This window comes from Mytilus californianus, unplaced genomic scaffold (genome assembly GCF_021869535.1).
Source record: "Mytilus californianus isolate M0D057914Y unplaced genomic scaffold, xbMytCali1.0.p SCAF_15, whole genome shotgun sequence".
Classification (NCBI taxonomy): Eukaryota; Metazoa; Mollusca; class Bivalvia; order Mytilida; family Mytilidae; genus Mytilus; species Mytilus californianus.
The window spans coordinates 1,191,502-1,206,417 of NW_026262637.1; the positions used below are offsets into that span (position 1 = coordinate 1,191,502).

The 14,916-nt window shown below is 32.3% G+C and overlaps 1 long non-coding RNA gene across 1 annotated transcript; it reads left to right on the plus strand.

The window, feature by feature from the left end:
• Positions 1-1,028: 1,028 nt before the first annotated feature.
• On the plus strand, positions 1,029-14,495 carry LOC127725182 (uncharacterized). Its single transcript, XR_007992826.1, has 4 exons — positions 1,029-1,602; positions 4,959-5,022; positions 8,862-9,067; positions 13,502-14,495. It is a non-coding gene; the product is annotated as an uncharacterized LOC127725182 (long non-coding RNA).
• The last annotated feature ends 421 nt before the right edge of the window (positions 14,496-14,916 follow it).

The window sequence follows — 14,916 nt, forward strand, 5'->3', positions numbered from 1 at the left end:
TAAATAAAAGACGCTAAGTGTTCTATATTTCAGTCCCATGTAAAATTTCTTCGGGATATTATTGTTTTTTCTTGGTCAACGTTTAAACTTTGATAAATGTCACAGTCTATTATAGATGCTATCAGCCCAGTAGTCAGTACTTAGATACTGATATGATTTATAACTTACTTTTCTAAAATTCTCCGTTTATAATTTTTTTACATGTAATTATAAAGAAACTAAGTTTTCAACTCCTTCAGGCAAAGTCGACCTTGGATGGATTTGAATATATTTTTAGGTAATTTTTGCTAATACAGCTCTCCAACTGTTTCGGTTCGTCTACATTTGTACATCCTTGGCTTTCAAATATTCGGCTTTGAGCGTTCCTGGTGAAGGTAAATCCAGAACAGGCTTCTGACGCATACAATTTATACCTAGTTGTTTTCATTTTTTAACAGCACAGGGTCGATACCTATGCTGGTGGACTTACAGCCCCCGAGTGTATCATGAGCTCAGTAGTCAGTACTTAGGTACTGACATGATTTATAACCAACCTTCAAATACTGTCTGTTTATACATTTGGAAATTATAAAGAAATCACGGTTTCAACTCCCTCAGGCACAGTTGAGCTTAGATTGATTTGAATATATTTTTATGTCCTTTTCGGTCATACAGCTTTTCAACTGTTCGGTTCGTATACGCCCTTGGCTTTCAAATATTTGTCTTTGAGATTTCCTGATGAAGGTATATCAAGAAAAGCGCGTCGCTTGCATGTAATTGTTGTTTTTATGTTTTGCTATTATAAATCATATATAGCGACATCTTACTCAATAACACATGTGTACAATGTATTCAAAGCTTTACCTTTTTGTGCATTGAATACATTAATTTTTGAATTGCATACTTGACATATACAACTTGTTAACAGTTATTTATTTTGCAAAACGTACGAGTAAACATGTACGTTAGATATTTAGCAGAAAAGACCGTCTGAGTTCTTCATCTTTGATTTTAATTTTCAAGAAGCAACTGATCTATGCTTCTGCAGAATATAACGCTTCATAAATTTATAATAAAACAGGAGCATGTTAATAATTCGGAGAAGCCGAGTTCACGTTCGGCTTTACATTCGGTTTTACATGTTGCCTTAATTACTGGGGGTGATCTCAGGTGCTCCGGAAGGGTAAGCAGATTCTGCTCCACATGTGGCACCCGTCGTGTTGCTCACGTTAGTACAAACCAGGTGATAAATCTAGTTCGGTAAGTCACATTCGGGGATTCATTCTGAGACAAAAAAAAAAATTAGAAACAAAATATACCTACCATGATTGTTATTCTTTTTAGGTCATATTGCCCCTCCTGCATTAATGAAGTAAATGAGTTCCTGTTGAAGAGTAATTTTCTATTCTTTCTTTTACACACGAACAAAGTAGATGCAAAGAGAACCAATATGACACAACAACAAAGGCCCACATCTTAAACAAGTGGTAATAGATTTAAATATATCTTTTACATCAATATGTGCGATATAAATAGCATCAGTTTTGTTTTTAAAGATGTGCGATATACAAGTTACATCCGGGTTAATATGCATGGTCATATTTACCCAAAAACAATAAAAAGGTAAGTATTTTCTTTTCTATTTATATTTATTGTAACCATGCATTCAGTTATCGGTCACTATCAAAATAAGGGTTTTGTTTTCTATAAGAAATATCAATATAACTCTTTTTTTTTTATAAATATTTTACAACATTACAAAATCAAGGTCAAACTTATGGGTCAACATTCTAAAAAATATTTCCAAAGCATTTTTTAATTTGATGGAAGAATAGTTACCATATTTTTGGAACAAAAGATTGACGGCAAAATGCGAGCCTACACAAATATGCACATTAGAATGTGTCAGAGAAGATTCGTTGCAATTTTATTAAAAGACACATCAAGAATATAGAAGACAACAAAATACTTTATAAAATATCATATTAAAGATATCTACAAATATCTAGCTTACATATTTAAACAATGCAACAAAAAGAGATGTGGAGTAAATGTCAATGAGATAGCAATACAACGCCAAGATTAATTAAATGACATGCTTCAACAATAGACGAGGTCTTTACAATTATACTTTTCCCCTGATATTTATCTGAAAAGCTCTGACAGATATAACGAGGGGGGATGACTCAGTTACCTGTATATTGTAAGGGAGTGTCCCTTTTTATAAGTGCTGTGAATAAATTTAACAGATGCAATAAGTTATTTTCATTTACACAGTATAAGATTTGTTAAAGTATGTTGTAGTTGATGAGCAAAGTTAAGACTATCAATTAACAGAAAATGTTTTGTAGGGACATGAAATATTGTTATGACGTAATTCAATTGTTGTTAAGTTAAAAAAAGCTAGACTTTTTCGGCGACATTATTTCAAAATTCAAATTGCTTAGTACAATTCATTATTAACACAAATACAATTGTACACCTTTAAATCATCGGCAATTCAGAAATGTAAACAGGGACAACTTGATTGAATGTAAAATAAAGGAGATATGGTATGATTGCCAATGAGAAAACAACACAAAGAGACCAATCGACAAATAATTGAGCAAGCAATGGCCTTCAACCATGTGAAAAATCCCTACCGGAATGGGATGTTGTAAAGGCGACAGTTCACAAGAGACAACAAAGTTTCTTATGTTTAAATAACTTCAATACAATAAACTGATATGATGTCTGACCGTAAATAAACTAGACAATCAGGGCGTTTTATACAAGCGATGCAGTAACTACTGACTCCTCTGAGCAGTTTTTGGAAAAGTTCTTGTTTCTCAACCTTTTGCTATTATGTACAGTTATTTGTCATTTCTTCGTTGTACTTTATCAATGTTTAGTCCGGTTTTCTTCGACATCTAGTTTTTGAATCCTCTTAATTATAAAAATGAAGATGTGGTATGATTGCCAATGAGACAAGTCTCCACAAGAGACCAAATGACACAGAAATTAACAAACTATAGGTCACCGAACGGCCTTCCACAATGAGCAAAGCCCATACCGCATAGTCAGCTATAAAAGGCCCCGAAATGACCTATGTAAAACAATTCAAACGAGAAAACTAACGGCCTAATTTATGTCAAAAATAATGAACGAAAACAGATATGTAAAGCAGCAACATGTTTCTCTCTCTGTTAACATAGAGTCCATTATCTCGCTAATGTATGTAAGACCAGTTTCACAATTTGATACACGAGACGTCCGTTTCGTCGTCATTGGACTCATAAGTTGTGACCAAATCAAAACAAGTAGAAAGCAAAATAAAATATACAGTTGAAGAGCATTGAACAACAAACATTCCGAACAGTTGTGCAAAATACGGCTCATGGCGTTTATGATTTGAGCTGAATAACTGACGTGTTTCGAATAGTTCAACACATTTTATATACAGTTAATTAACAGTTATTTATTAATAGTGAAATAATGATTTTCTATAATATTTGTTATTTTCATTTAGTTTTAATTTTTGTGAATTAAACCCTTATACTCTCAGATCAAAGTTCTATATATTTGACATTAAAAACAAATTTAAACAATAACCAATACGATAAATTGAATTAAACTTCGCTATTTTCTTTTTTGTTACCATGGCTTTGTCAGTTTATTTTTGACTTGTGAGATTGAATGTCCCTTTGTTATCTTTCGCCTCTAATTTGCAGTAAGTTTTGTTGAACTATTAAAAAACCTGATACATTAAAGTCTAAGATAATTATTCGATATGATTGTTTCTTCTGTTTTTAGAACATATCTTATATAGATATAACATTCGAAGCTTAACAGCAAGGTATCATCAGAACATCAAAATATATAATATAAAACAGACAGAATTGCAAGCCTTCATTTTATATTTTATTTGACTGCTTTTTGTTTGAATAATGAGTGAAGGGTAAATATTTGGTTAATACATCACAATACAATAACCGAGAAGAAATAATTATCAGTGATTTAATCCACAGTAACTATTTCTGTGCAGTGAGCATATCTATGTACGCTTATCCAAATTAGTTCATAGCTATTGACCATATTCGAATTATAACCCACCTAATTTTTCACTAATTGTACTGCATTTTTGCTGTGCATATTAACGCATTGGTAGAACTGGCAGAAATGGGAATGTTACATATGTCAGTTATGCGACATTTCTACAAATGACATTGTAAATTCAGCAACATTAGCGATGTTTTTTTTATTTTTGCAAACATTGCGACGAGATAGGTTTCGCCAACATAAAAAAATGCATTTTAATATTTGATAGCGTAATTTGTATGCAACATGCCCGGATTGCACACACAGAGTTCTGAATTTGTAGTATATATTACTTATAATTTTTCAATGACACTAATATAACTTTCAAAGGATCGACTACAAATTCAAAGATCCATATAATGGTTTTTAACTGCCTCCGTACTTAAAAGATAAATCATTATTCTGCAGTAAGAGTTACTATAGAAAACAAATGAATTTGTTTAAAAGGCCAAAAGATGATTTAATGTTGTTAACGAATTACAGACGATACCTTTTTTTTGGGGAAAATTAAGGACAATGTTGACTGCTATACCCTAAATTTTAACATTTTTACCTATTATGTCTGTTTGTTTTGCTCACACATTGTTGTCAACATAATGGAATTCTATGCAACTGTCGTACAAGTAAGAGGTTAAGCAAGCTATAAACATGATGAAACCAGGTTTAATCCACCATTTTCTACATAAGGACATGCTTGTATCAAGTAAGGAATATGAGAGTTGTTTTCCATTTGTCTGATGTGTTTGAGCTTTTGATTTTGCCATTTGATAAAGGACTTTCCGTTTTTAATTTTCCTTGGAGTTCGATTTTTTGTTATTTTAAACAAAAATGACCTAGATTTAGATATATCTTTTACATCAATATGTGCAGTATAAATAGCATTCAGTTGGTTTTTTTTCAAGTGCGATATAAAAGTTACTTCCGGGTTAGTATGCATTGTCATGTCCACAAAGAAACAATAAAAAGGTAAGTCTTTTCTTTTCTATTTATATCTATTGTAACCATGCAATCAGTTATCGGTCATATCAAGGTAAGGGTTTTGTTTTTATTGCTATTTCTATTAAAAATGTCAGTATGACACTTTTTACAACTTTACTAAAATCAAGGTCAAACTTATGGGTCAACAGTTTTTAATCATCTGATGGAAGAATAGTTACAATATTTTTGGAACAAAAGATTGACGGTAAATGTGAGCCTACAAAAAAGTGAACATTTAAATGTTCTAGACTTAAATTTGGGCATACTTAATCTCTTGATGATGATTTTGGATAAGGTATTCATAAGAACATAATAGAAATAGATGCAATTCGTTTCAATTTCATTAGAAGACACATCCAGAATATAGAAGTCAACAGAATATTTTAGTGTTTTATGTACTATTGTTTGTGTGTTTGTCTTTCTTTTTTAGCCTTGGCGTTGTCAGATTATTTTCGACTTATGAGTTTGAATGTCCCTCTGGTATCTTTTGCCTTTCTTTTATAAAATATTATATTGAATATATCTACAAATATCCAGCTTAGCAGCTACATATTTAAACAATGCAATAAAAAGAGATGTAAGTAATTGTCAATGAGATAGCAATACAACGCCAAGAATAATTAAATGGCATGCAGTCTTTAACAATAGACTAGGTCTTCACAATTATACTTGTCCCCTGACATTTATCTGAAAGGTCCGTCATATATAACGAAGGGGATGACTCAGTTACCTGTGTGTTGTAAGGGAGTGCCCCTTTTGATAAATGCTGTGAATAAATTTAACAGATGCAATTAAATATTTACATTTACACAATATAAGAATTAGTAAAGTATGTTGTAGTTGATAAGCAAAGCAAACTAACAATTAGCATAAAATGTTGTGTAGGGACATTAAATATTATTATGACTATTGAACAGCGGTATACTACTGTTGCCTTTATTTAATTGTTGTAAATGTATTTTATAATTAAAGTTTTTAGTACAATACATTATCAACACAAATATAATTGTACACCTTTAAATCATCGGCATTTTAGAAATGTAAACAGAGACAACTTGATTGAATGTAAAATAAACAAGATATGGTATGATTGCCAATGAGAAAACAACCCATAGAGACCAATTGACAAATATATGAGCAAGCTATGGCCCTCAACAATGCGAAAAATCCCTACCGGAAAGGAATATTGTAAAGGCGACAGTTAACAAGCGAAAACAGAGTTTCTTATGTTTAAGAAACTTCAATACAATAAACTGATATGATGTCTGACCGTAAATAAACTATACAAACACGGCATTTTAGACAAGAGAAGCAGTAACTGCTGACTCCTCTGTGCAGGTTCTTGGAAAAGTTCTTGTTACTCAACATTTTTCTATTATGCACAGTTGTTTGTTATTTCTTCGTTATACTGTTATCAATGTTTAGTCCGGTTTTCTTCGACATCTTGTTTTTGATTCCCCTTAAGTATGTTTCTCTCTCTGTTAACACAGAGTCCATTATGCTCGCTTATGTATGTAAGATCAGTCTCACAATTTGATACATAAGACGTCCCTTTCGTCGTCATTGGACTCATAAGTGGCGACCAAATTAAAACAGGTAGAAATAAGTTGTAGAGCATTGAACAACAAATATTCCGAACAGTTGTGCAAAATACGGCTCATGGCGTTTATGATTTGAGCTGAATAACTAACGTGTTTCGAATAGTTCAGCACATTTTATATACAGTAAATTGACAGCAGTCATTGATATATTATTTCTCTAAATTTCCCATTTTGTAAAAAATTAAACAATAAACAATACGACAAATTGAATTATAATTCGCTATTTCCTTTTTTTTTGCCATGGCGTTGTCAGTTTGTTTTTGACTTGTGAGATTGAATGTCCCTTTGGTGTCTTTCGCCTCTAATTTGCAGTTAGTTTTGTTGAACTATTTAAAAAAAAACTGATACATTCAAGTCCGATACAATTATTGGACATAATTGTTTCTTCCGTTTTTAGAACATAACTTATAGATATAACATTCTAAGTTAAACAGCAAGGTATGATCAGAACATCAGACAATATAATATAAAACAGGTTAAATTACAATCCTTCATTTTATATTTTATTTGACTGATTTTTTTGTTTGAATACTGATAACAATTTATTCTATTTGAATGGAAAACTATTCTTGAACAACCTTGGCAAACAGGTTTCTAAACAGAACACATTTATTTAAAAACCAGTTGTTGGCATGACACGGGTTATGTTCTTCTCATATATGTTATGATGGTATGATACTAAACCCCTAACGGGAAGGATTGTGCCTGATATTCATATGATGAAGACATAATCTTTCAATCAGTTTAATTGAAGTCTGGAGCTGGCATGTCAGTTAACTGCTAGTAGTCTGTTGTTATTTATGTATTATTGTCATTTTGTTTATTTTCTTTGGTTACATCTTCTGACATCAGACTCGGACTTCTCTTGAACTGAATTTTAATGTGCGTAGTGTTATGCGTTTACTTTTCTACATTGGCTAGAGGTATAGGGGGAGGGTTGAGATCTCATAAACATGTTTAACCCCGCCGCATTTTTGCGCTTGTCCCAAGTCAGGAGCCTCTAGCCTTTGTTAGTCTTGTATTATTTTTACTTTTAGTTTCTTGTGTACAATTTGGAGTTTAGTATGGTGTTCATTATCACTGAACTAGTATATATATTTGTTTAGGGGCCAGCTGAAGGACGCCTCCGGGTGCGGGAATTTCTCGCTGCATTGAAGACCTGTTGGTGGCCTTCTGCTGTTGTCTCTTCTGTGGTCGGGTTGTTGTCTCTTTGACACATTCCCCATTTCCATTCTCAATTTTATCATTGCGATAAATCCCTAGAATCCTAATATGTCTTTAGAACAGAAAGTATACAGAAGCGTTGTCAGATACTTGTAAGCGAATAAGATTGCATTTGCTACCCGTCATGTATGTTGTCTATATATAATCATCCGTAAGTATACACAGATAAGTATAGTATGACAGTTTTTGGAGGGATTGTGAAACTCAATCTTTAGTTCTCCATGTAGTGTTTTGTGAACCTATTCTTCTGTACGTCGTTTTTTTGTTGTTTGCATGGTGTTTGTCAGTTTTTGCGACTTTGAGTCTTAAATATTCCCTTCGTACCCTCCATCTGTGTTTTGAATGCGTACATTAAACATTACGTTTATGCAAACCAGGATTATTCAGGCTGTTTTTATTCTCTATTTCACGGAACGGCCCAATTTTGATTTGATGTGTCATTCATTCGAAATTTGTGTAATTGATATTTCTGCAAATGATAATGATGATGATGATGATGATGATGATGATGATGATGATGATGATGATGATGATGATGATGATGATGATGATGATGATGAATGTTTAATGTCTAGCGTCCAATTAAATGCAAACTCAGGACGAGAACGTGTTAAGGTTAATATGAATATTAAGCCTGTTTTGTACTAGACCGACACGATGAACCAGAAATGACATGTCTGGACTACAATACCTTACAATCCTAATCAGTTGTAAAGTCATATAATGGTTCTTGATAATAACTTCCTTTCAAAACATTAATCAGCATTCTGCATTTAAAGCTCATAATTTCATTTCATTGATATGATCAAAAGTGCCTATATATGTTTAGAACGAAATGTCGATACTTAAGACAGAATTAAACTCAAACAAAGAAGACCTACAATTGTTTTGGCTATTCTGTTAAAGGTGCTCCACATGTAAAAAATGTGGGTTTTAGCGCAAATGACGTAAGTAATTCCAGAGAAAGCTTCTTACCCACCAAATTTCCTTTCTTTTACGCAGGAACCAAGTAGATGAATGAAGAACATATATGACACAGGAACTACAAATTCAACACACAAGTTAACAGATTTTGAATGTATAAATGACATTGATATGTGGGATTAAAATAGAATTTGTTTTCTAAAAAGGAGTGTAAAACTCCTTTGATAAAAAGGTTATTTCCGGGTCATTTTTCATGGTCAAATAAAACTAAATGCAATAAAAAGGTAAGTGATTTCTATTTCTATTGTTCAGCATGCATTAAGTTTATAATGGTAGTGTAAACTTTTTACATTTATATGAATTATGCATCAAGTCATAAAAATAACAATTAAAACATATAATGAAAGTTTGATAATATTTAGGTCGATCGATATCATGGGTCCAGAATATAAACTAGATTTCTCATTGATATTTATGATACAATGTTTCATCTTATAGCTAGCTAAACCTCTCACTTGTATGACAGTCACAGAAAAAAAGTTTCTCTAAATGATAAATTTTGATATCTTCTACATACTTTTTTTTTTTATCGTGATTAAATAAATAACAACGTTTTCAAGACTGTCGATGCAGAGTTATCTTATATTACTTAAGTCTATTTCATTGCCTCCTATATTAGAAAGACAAGATAAATATTGTTTTGAAAACACGGAGAATACACGGAGAATACACAGTTTCAGAATGGTTTATGCTTCTTATCAAACTTAATGTTTTGTGTAGTGATTTATTGAATTGTTTTATTTATCATTTTTTTTTCGCTTTTTCATAGTGCCAGGGTGTTGTCTGTTTTTCTTGTTATCTTTAATTTCCCTTTGGGTTGATCTCCCTTCTCTAATGTAAAATATCATTTACACTTTTATAATTAAAATGTTAGATGTAATATCCTTGTTACAAGTAATGAATCAAGAAAAGGCTTAAGGTTATCACAAAATGTATGGTAGGGATTAAAGGTAGGTCAATTTAAAAAGTATACAATCGTATCATATAGATAAACGAATATGTATCTGGAGATATACATTAACGAATATGTATCTGAAGATATACATTAACGAATATGTATCTGGAGATATACATTAACGAATATGTATCTGGAGATCTTTATTTTATGTATTAGAAAAAAAAAAAAAAATAACAAAAATACCGAACTCTAAGGAAAATTCAAAACCGAAAGTCCTTTATCAAATGGCAAAATTAAAAGCTCCAACACATCAAACGAATGGAAAACAACTGTCATATTCAAAGATGCACCTTGCACAGCTCGAATGGGTGTATCATTTTTACACCAAGATATTTTTGTCAAGGTAGTGCAGAATGATAGTGTTCAATAATTTAGGAGGGAGCTCTTTCAGCGATTTGATCAAATGTTATTGAAGAGCATGTAAAATGCAGGGTATTCAATTCCATTTAACGACATCTTGGTGTAAAAGAATTTATTATAAAAAAAAGTTAAGCACATTTTGTCTAGATCGGCGATGGCGGTGTTTTGCAAAAAATGAGGATTTAATCATTGAGTGACGCAGCCTTATGAAATAAAATTGATCTGGGACAATGGCTCGATATCAGTACACAATCATCCAATGAATTTAACAAAATAGACATGCAAAGCATGTCTGTCTATGTGTCTACAATAAGTAAAAAAACACGCCAATTGTACTTTTCATGTCTGGTTCTATGACTATAATACATTTGCCTTTAATGTTATAAAAAAATGAATGATAAACAATGTCAATAGAGTGGGTGGCGCATATTCGCCGTGGACACATTTTCGCCGTTTTTGGAATTTTTTTTTGTAAATTTCGTGTGCCTTTACCCAATACTTGCCTAAATAGATGCTAAACACTGTTTGTAATGTTCGAACTGTTGATATTCCTATTTACCCCATTTCCAATGTTATTCGCACATATAAAGAAATATGCAGGTGTTTTTTAACGATTTTGGTAATTATGTAAGATTTATATGGCACGCATGCGCAGTCATAAAGTAAATATTTGTTAGAAAAATCGTATAGGAATGGTCTCTCAAGCTAATTCATGTAATTGCAAACAATTGTTTTTATGATATGCAAGGATAATGAGGATGGTCATATCATACATTGCGGCGAAAATGAGTCCCCCATGGTACAAGAGCAACTTGATTTCCTCTTGAGCTTGCGTTCATTTTAAAAACATTTAAACAATGTTTTGAAGAGAATTCCTTTATCAAACATTTTTTTCATATAGTAAACTTTCTGAAACCTACATAAAAAGTTTCAAATATTCGAATGTAAATCGGATGTAGGTAGAAATGAACGAATTTTGCGGCGAATATGCGTCACCCACTCTACATAGATTTTCTTAATGAGTAAAGTCTTAATACAAAGATAAGATAAAAATCCCCATCAGCAAAAGATATTTTAAAATCTTCGACGAGAAGTTTATTATCCGGTCTTTGAGGATTAGTTTTGAAATCCAACTCCCTTTATGATGCGACCAGGGAGTCACTCTATTCACATGAACAATGAGACCTTTTCCGTACACACGGGATCAAAGTCAGTCATCTAATTGAATTGATTAATCTTTTGCACTCGCTTACTCAATCCGTCTGCTTTTTCCGGTTTGTTTGTTATCGGTTATTGCCAAGTGCACCTCGTTGAAACAGTTCATTACATGTATTTCATGTTTGATACACAATGAAGCAAAGTGAATATTTTCTGACAACAAAAGATAATTGAACTTGGTCATTTATTTGATAGAAGAATGAGTTTCACTCAAATATATTTTACTCGAAGTTGACGACATAAGAAATTGGAGAAAAAGTTGCGACTGTGATCCGAAATTCTAGTGAGGCATTTAAGAATAAATTATCACTTGCCCGGATGTTTTCATAGATATCAGAATTTGTGGTATGAGTGCAAATGAGACAGCTCTCCATCCAAGTCCCACTTTGTAAAAGTAAACCATTATAGGTCAAAGTACGGCCTTCAACACGGAGCCTTGGCTCATACCGAACAGCAAGCTATAAAGGGCCCCAAAAATGACCATTCAAACAGGAAAACCAACGGTCTAATCTATATAAAAAACGAGAAACGAGAAACACTTATAAACCACATCAACAAACGACAACCACTGAACATAAGGTTCCTGACTTAGGACAGGTGCAAAAAATTGCAGCGGCTTTGAACGTTTTATCTGGCGCCAACCTTCACCCTAACCTGAGACAGTGGTATAACAATACGACATAAAAGGACACACTATAAAACATGAATTGAAAAACGCTCAACTCACCAAAGTATGAATACTAACAGATTTTAGACAAAAGTTGGACCATGAAAACCAATTTACCAAATAGTTAAATTATAAACCCCAAAAAAATATATCAAAGCCAAAACCAGTATGAAATAATTTTGCCAAACAACCGGTCACTTATGGACCACTCAAAAAGAGCTTGTTGAGAAGGATCTTTAACGTGCAAAGAGCGTGGTACTCTCTGAACACGGGACCTTGGATTTCACGTCCCCATCCGACGGACATAAATGCATGTTTGATTGCCATTATTCTCTTAAAACTGTACATCATTTTTTTTTTCTCGAGATCAGGTTAAGAATATTTTAGTATATACCCTGATGCGTATACGTCAACGTATCTGGTACGATTGGATACGTTTTAAATTGACCGACGTCTATTTGAAATAGTATCAAGAAAAAAATTCAATTGGTTTAAACGTATATAACTCTGAAAACGCGATTATTTATCTGTTTCAGTAGAACGTTTTGCATTAAACAGGTCTTTTTTGAAATTTTAATATATTGGTATAATAAATTAGTGGCACAGATATAATTGATACCTTTCAAATCATTGGTAATTTATAAACTATCCGCAAAGACCCAAAGACCCAAAGACAAAGACGGGAGCAGTAGAAACCATCGACTGTTGAGTACACGAAATCATCCCAGTTATTAGCTGGTTCCGTTTTGCTTAAAAAAATTAAGCTATTTTGAAACGTTTTTTGCCATTTTGCCGTTCTTCTGATACAATGTAGCTAAGCAAATTGATAAATCCTTTGTGATCCCTAAATGTATCAATGGTTCAATATGTTTTATTTCTGGTATTTTATGTTAATATATGATTATATATTCATGTATTGGAACCTCTTGAACTTACATATATGATTCCATGTTCACAATGATATGAAGTAGTTATTGTTATATGATGCCATTCTCTAATAGGCGAAAACTAAAATATCAAAATTATTATATGCATATATGTAGATTAAGCAATTAAACGAGATAAACACTTAACGACAAAAATAAGATATTTACAAAGCTTTTATAAAGCATATATGCATTGCTAATGTTTTCATTGCTTTATTTTCATTGCTTGTTTGGAAATAGATATACATTATCCACACCTTATTGTGAAAGGCAGAAACAAAACATACAACAGGGTATAATGTTGCCTATTTTTTTTCGGAATTATTCAAACTTCGCTGTTGAATGTGCCTTCTATATGATTCGAGCTCCACTGACAAGACTCGTGCATACGAAATGCTTGGCATAAAGTATCATTGACATATCAATTTATGTTCTAAACATTAACAATGCATTTAAAAATGTCCATAAAAATCGTATATACATTATACATCTTGCAAGACCATGAATCGACATCATTTTCTTCCTGCAGGTTTTAGAACAAGAGTATTGGATATAAAATTCATAGCTAACTGTAAAGGAATCATCAGAGGAATATTGAATGAGATCTATAATGACATTCTTGCAAATTATATTACGTTACAGTCTCATTTATGTTGCTATGTGTTTTAGTTTTAAAAATAATTGGGCGACATTCTATTTGGATATTAATTCAACCTTAAATAAAATTGGCAAACAGGTTTCACTGACCTGGGAAGTAAATCATCATTCGTCTGAATTTAATCTCGGTAGTAACAATTCAAAAATTGTTTGTGGAAGCAACGGAAGTATAAAAATAGAATTAACATTAACAATTGCAGTCAGGAAACAACAAAACGGAAGTCTTATTTGTTTAAATCATCTTAATAAACAAATTCGACAAGAACAGGAGTGCCAACAATTCAAGCCGCAACCATCACTTGCTGGTTTTGTCACCCAGTTTCCATTAAATTGGATGTTTGATGTATACCAAGGGGATCAGATAGAGGTTACAGTAGTTGGTAAATCGTTGATAAAGAGAGTCAAATCTTGGAATAGACTGTTATTGTATTATTTGTAGCCTAAATAAACGATATTAAAGAAGGCTTGGAAACATTTTCGATGACTCAATATTCCAACACAAGTTAAGAGCAACGATCAAAGAGGGCAGCTTTACATTTAGTTTTACGTTGTTTGCTTATAAATGTTTTCAAATGTGTTCAGCAATAAAATTAGAAGAACTAAATTGATAACGTTAGCTGTATTTGACAAAACCTTTCGATATTGTTGGTCCCCAATGGTCTTCAACTTCGTACTTTATTTGGCATGTTAACTGTATTTTTTTCAAGCAGCATTTGTGAGTCTTTTGTAGACGACACTCACGTCTTGTCTTCACTATCATAAGCCTGGTACTTTTAATGAGTTTGTTTTTGTGTGCATAAAATCTGTATTTCTTCATGTTTGGTGTTGTCAGCTTCTTTTCGAATAAAGAATTTGGAATGACCCTTTGGAATCTTCCGACTCCTTTAACTGCAGCAAAAATTTGCTAAACCTATCACTTGTATGACAGTCGCATATAATTTCATTATATTGAATATAAGTGTGCAGTATGAATCTAACCATCCACGGCTTAGCTACAGGTCTTCATAAAAAGTAAAATCACAAAAATACTGAACTCCGAGGAAAATTCAAAAAGGAAAGTCCCAAATCAAATGGCAAAATCAAAAGTTCAAACACATCATAATTTTTTCTATTATCCCTCCATATGTTATAGAATCTGTTGTTATAGGGGCGATTAATTTCAAATATCTATACAACACGATTCATACTGGAGAATAGTAGATATCTTGCAGTAGATTAAACTTTAAAAAAAAACTTTCAATGAATATGAATATTTCATTAATGTTAGTATTAGTCTAAAACGTACAG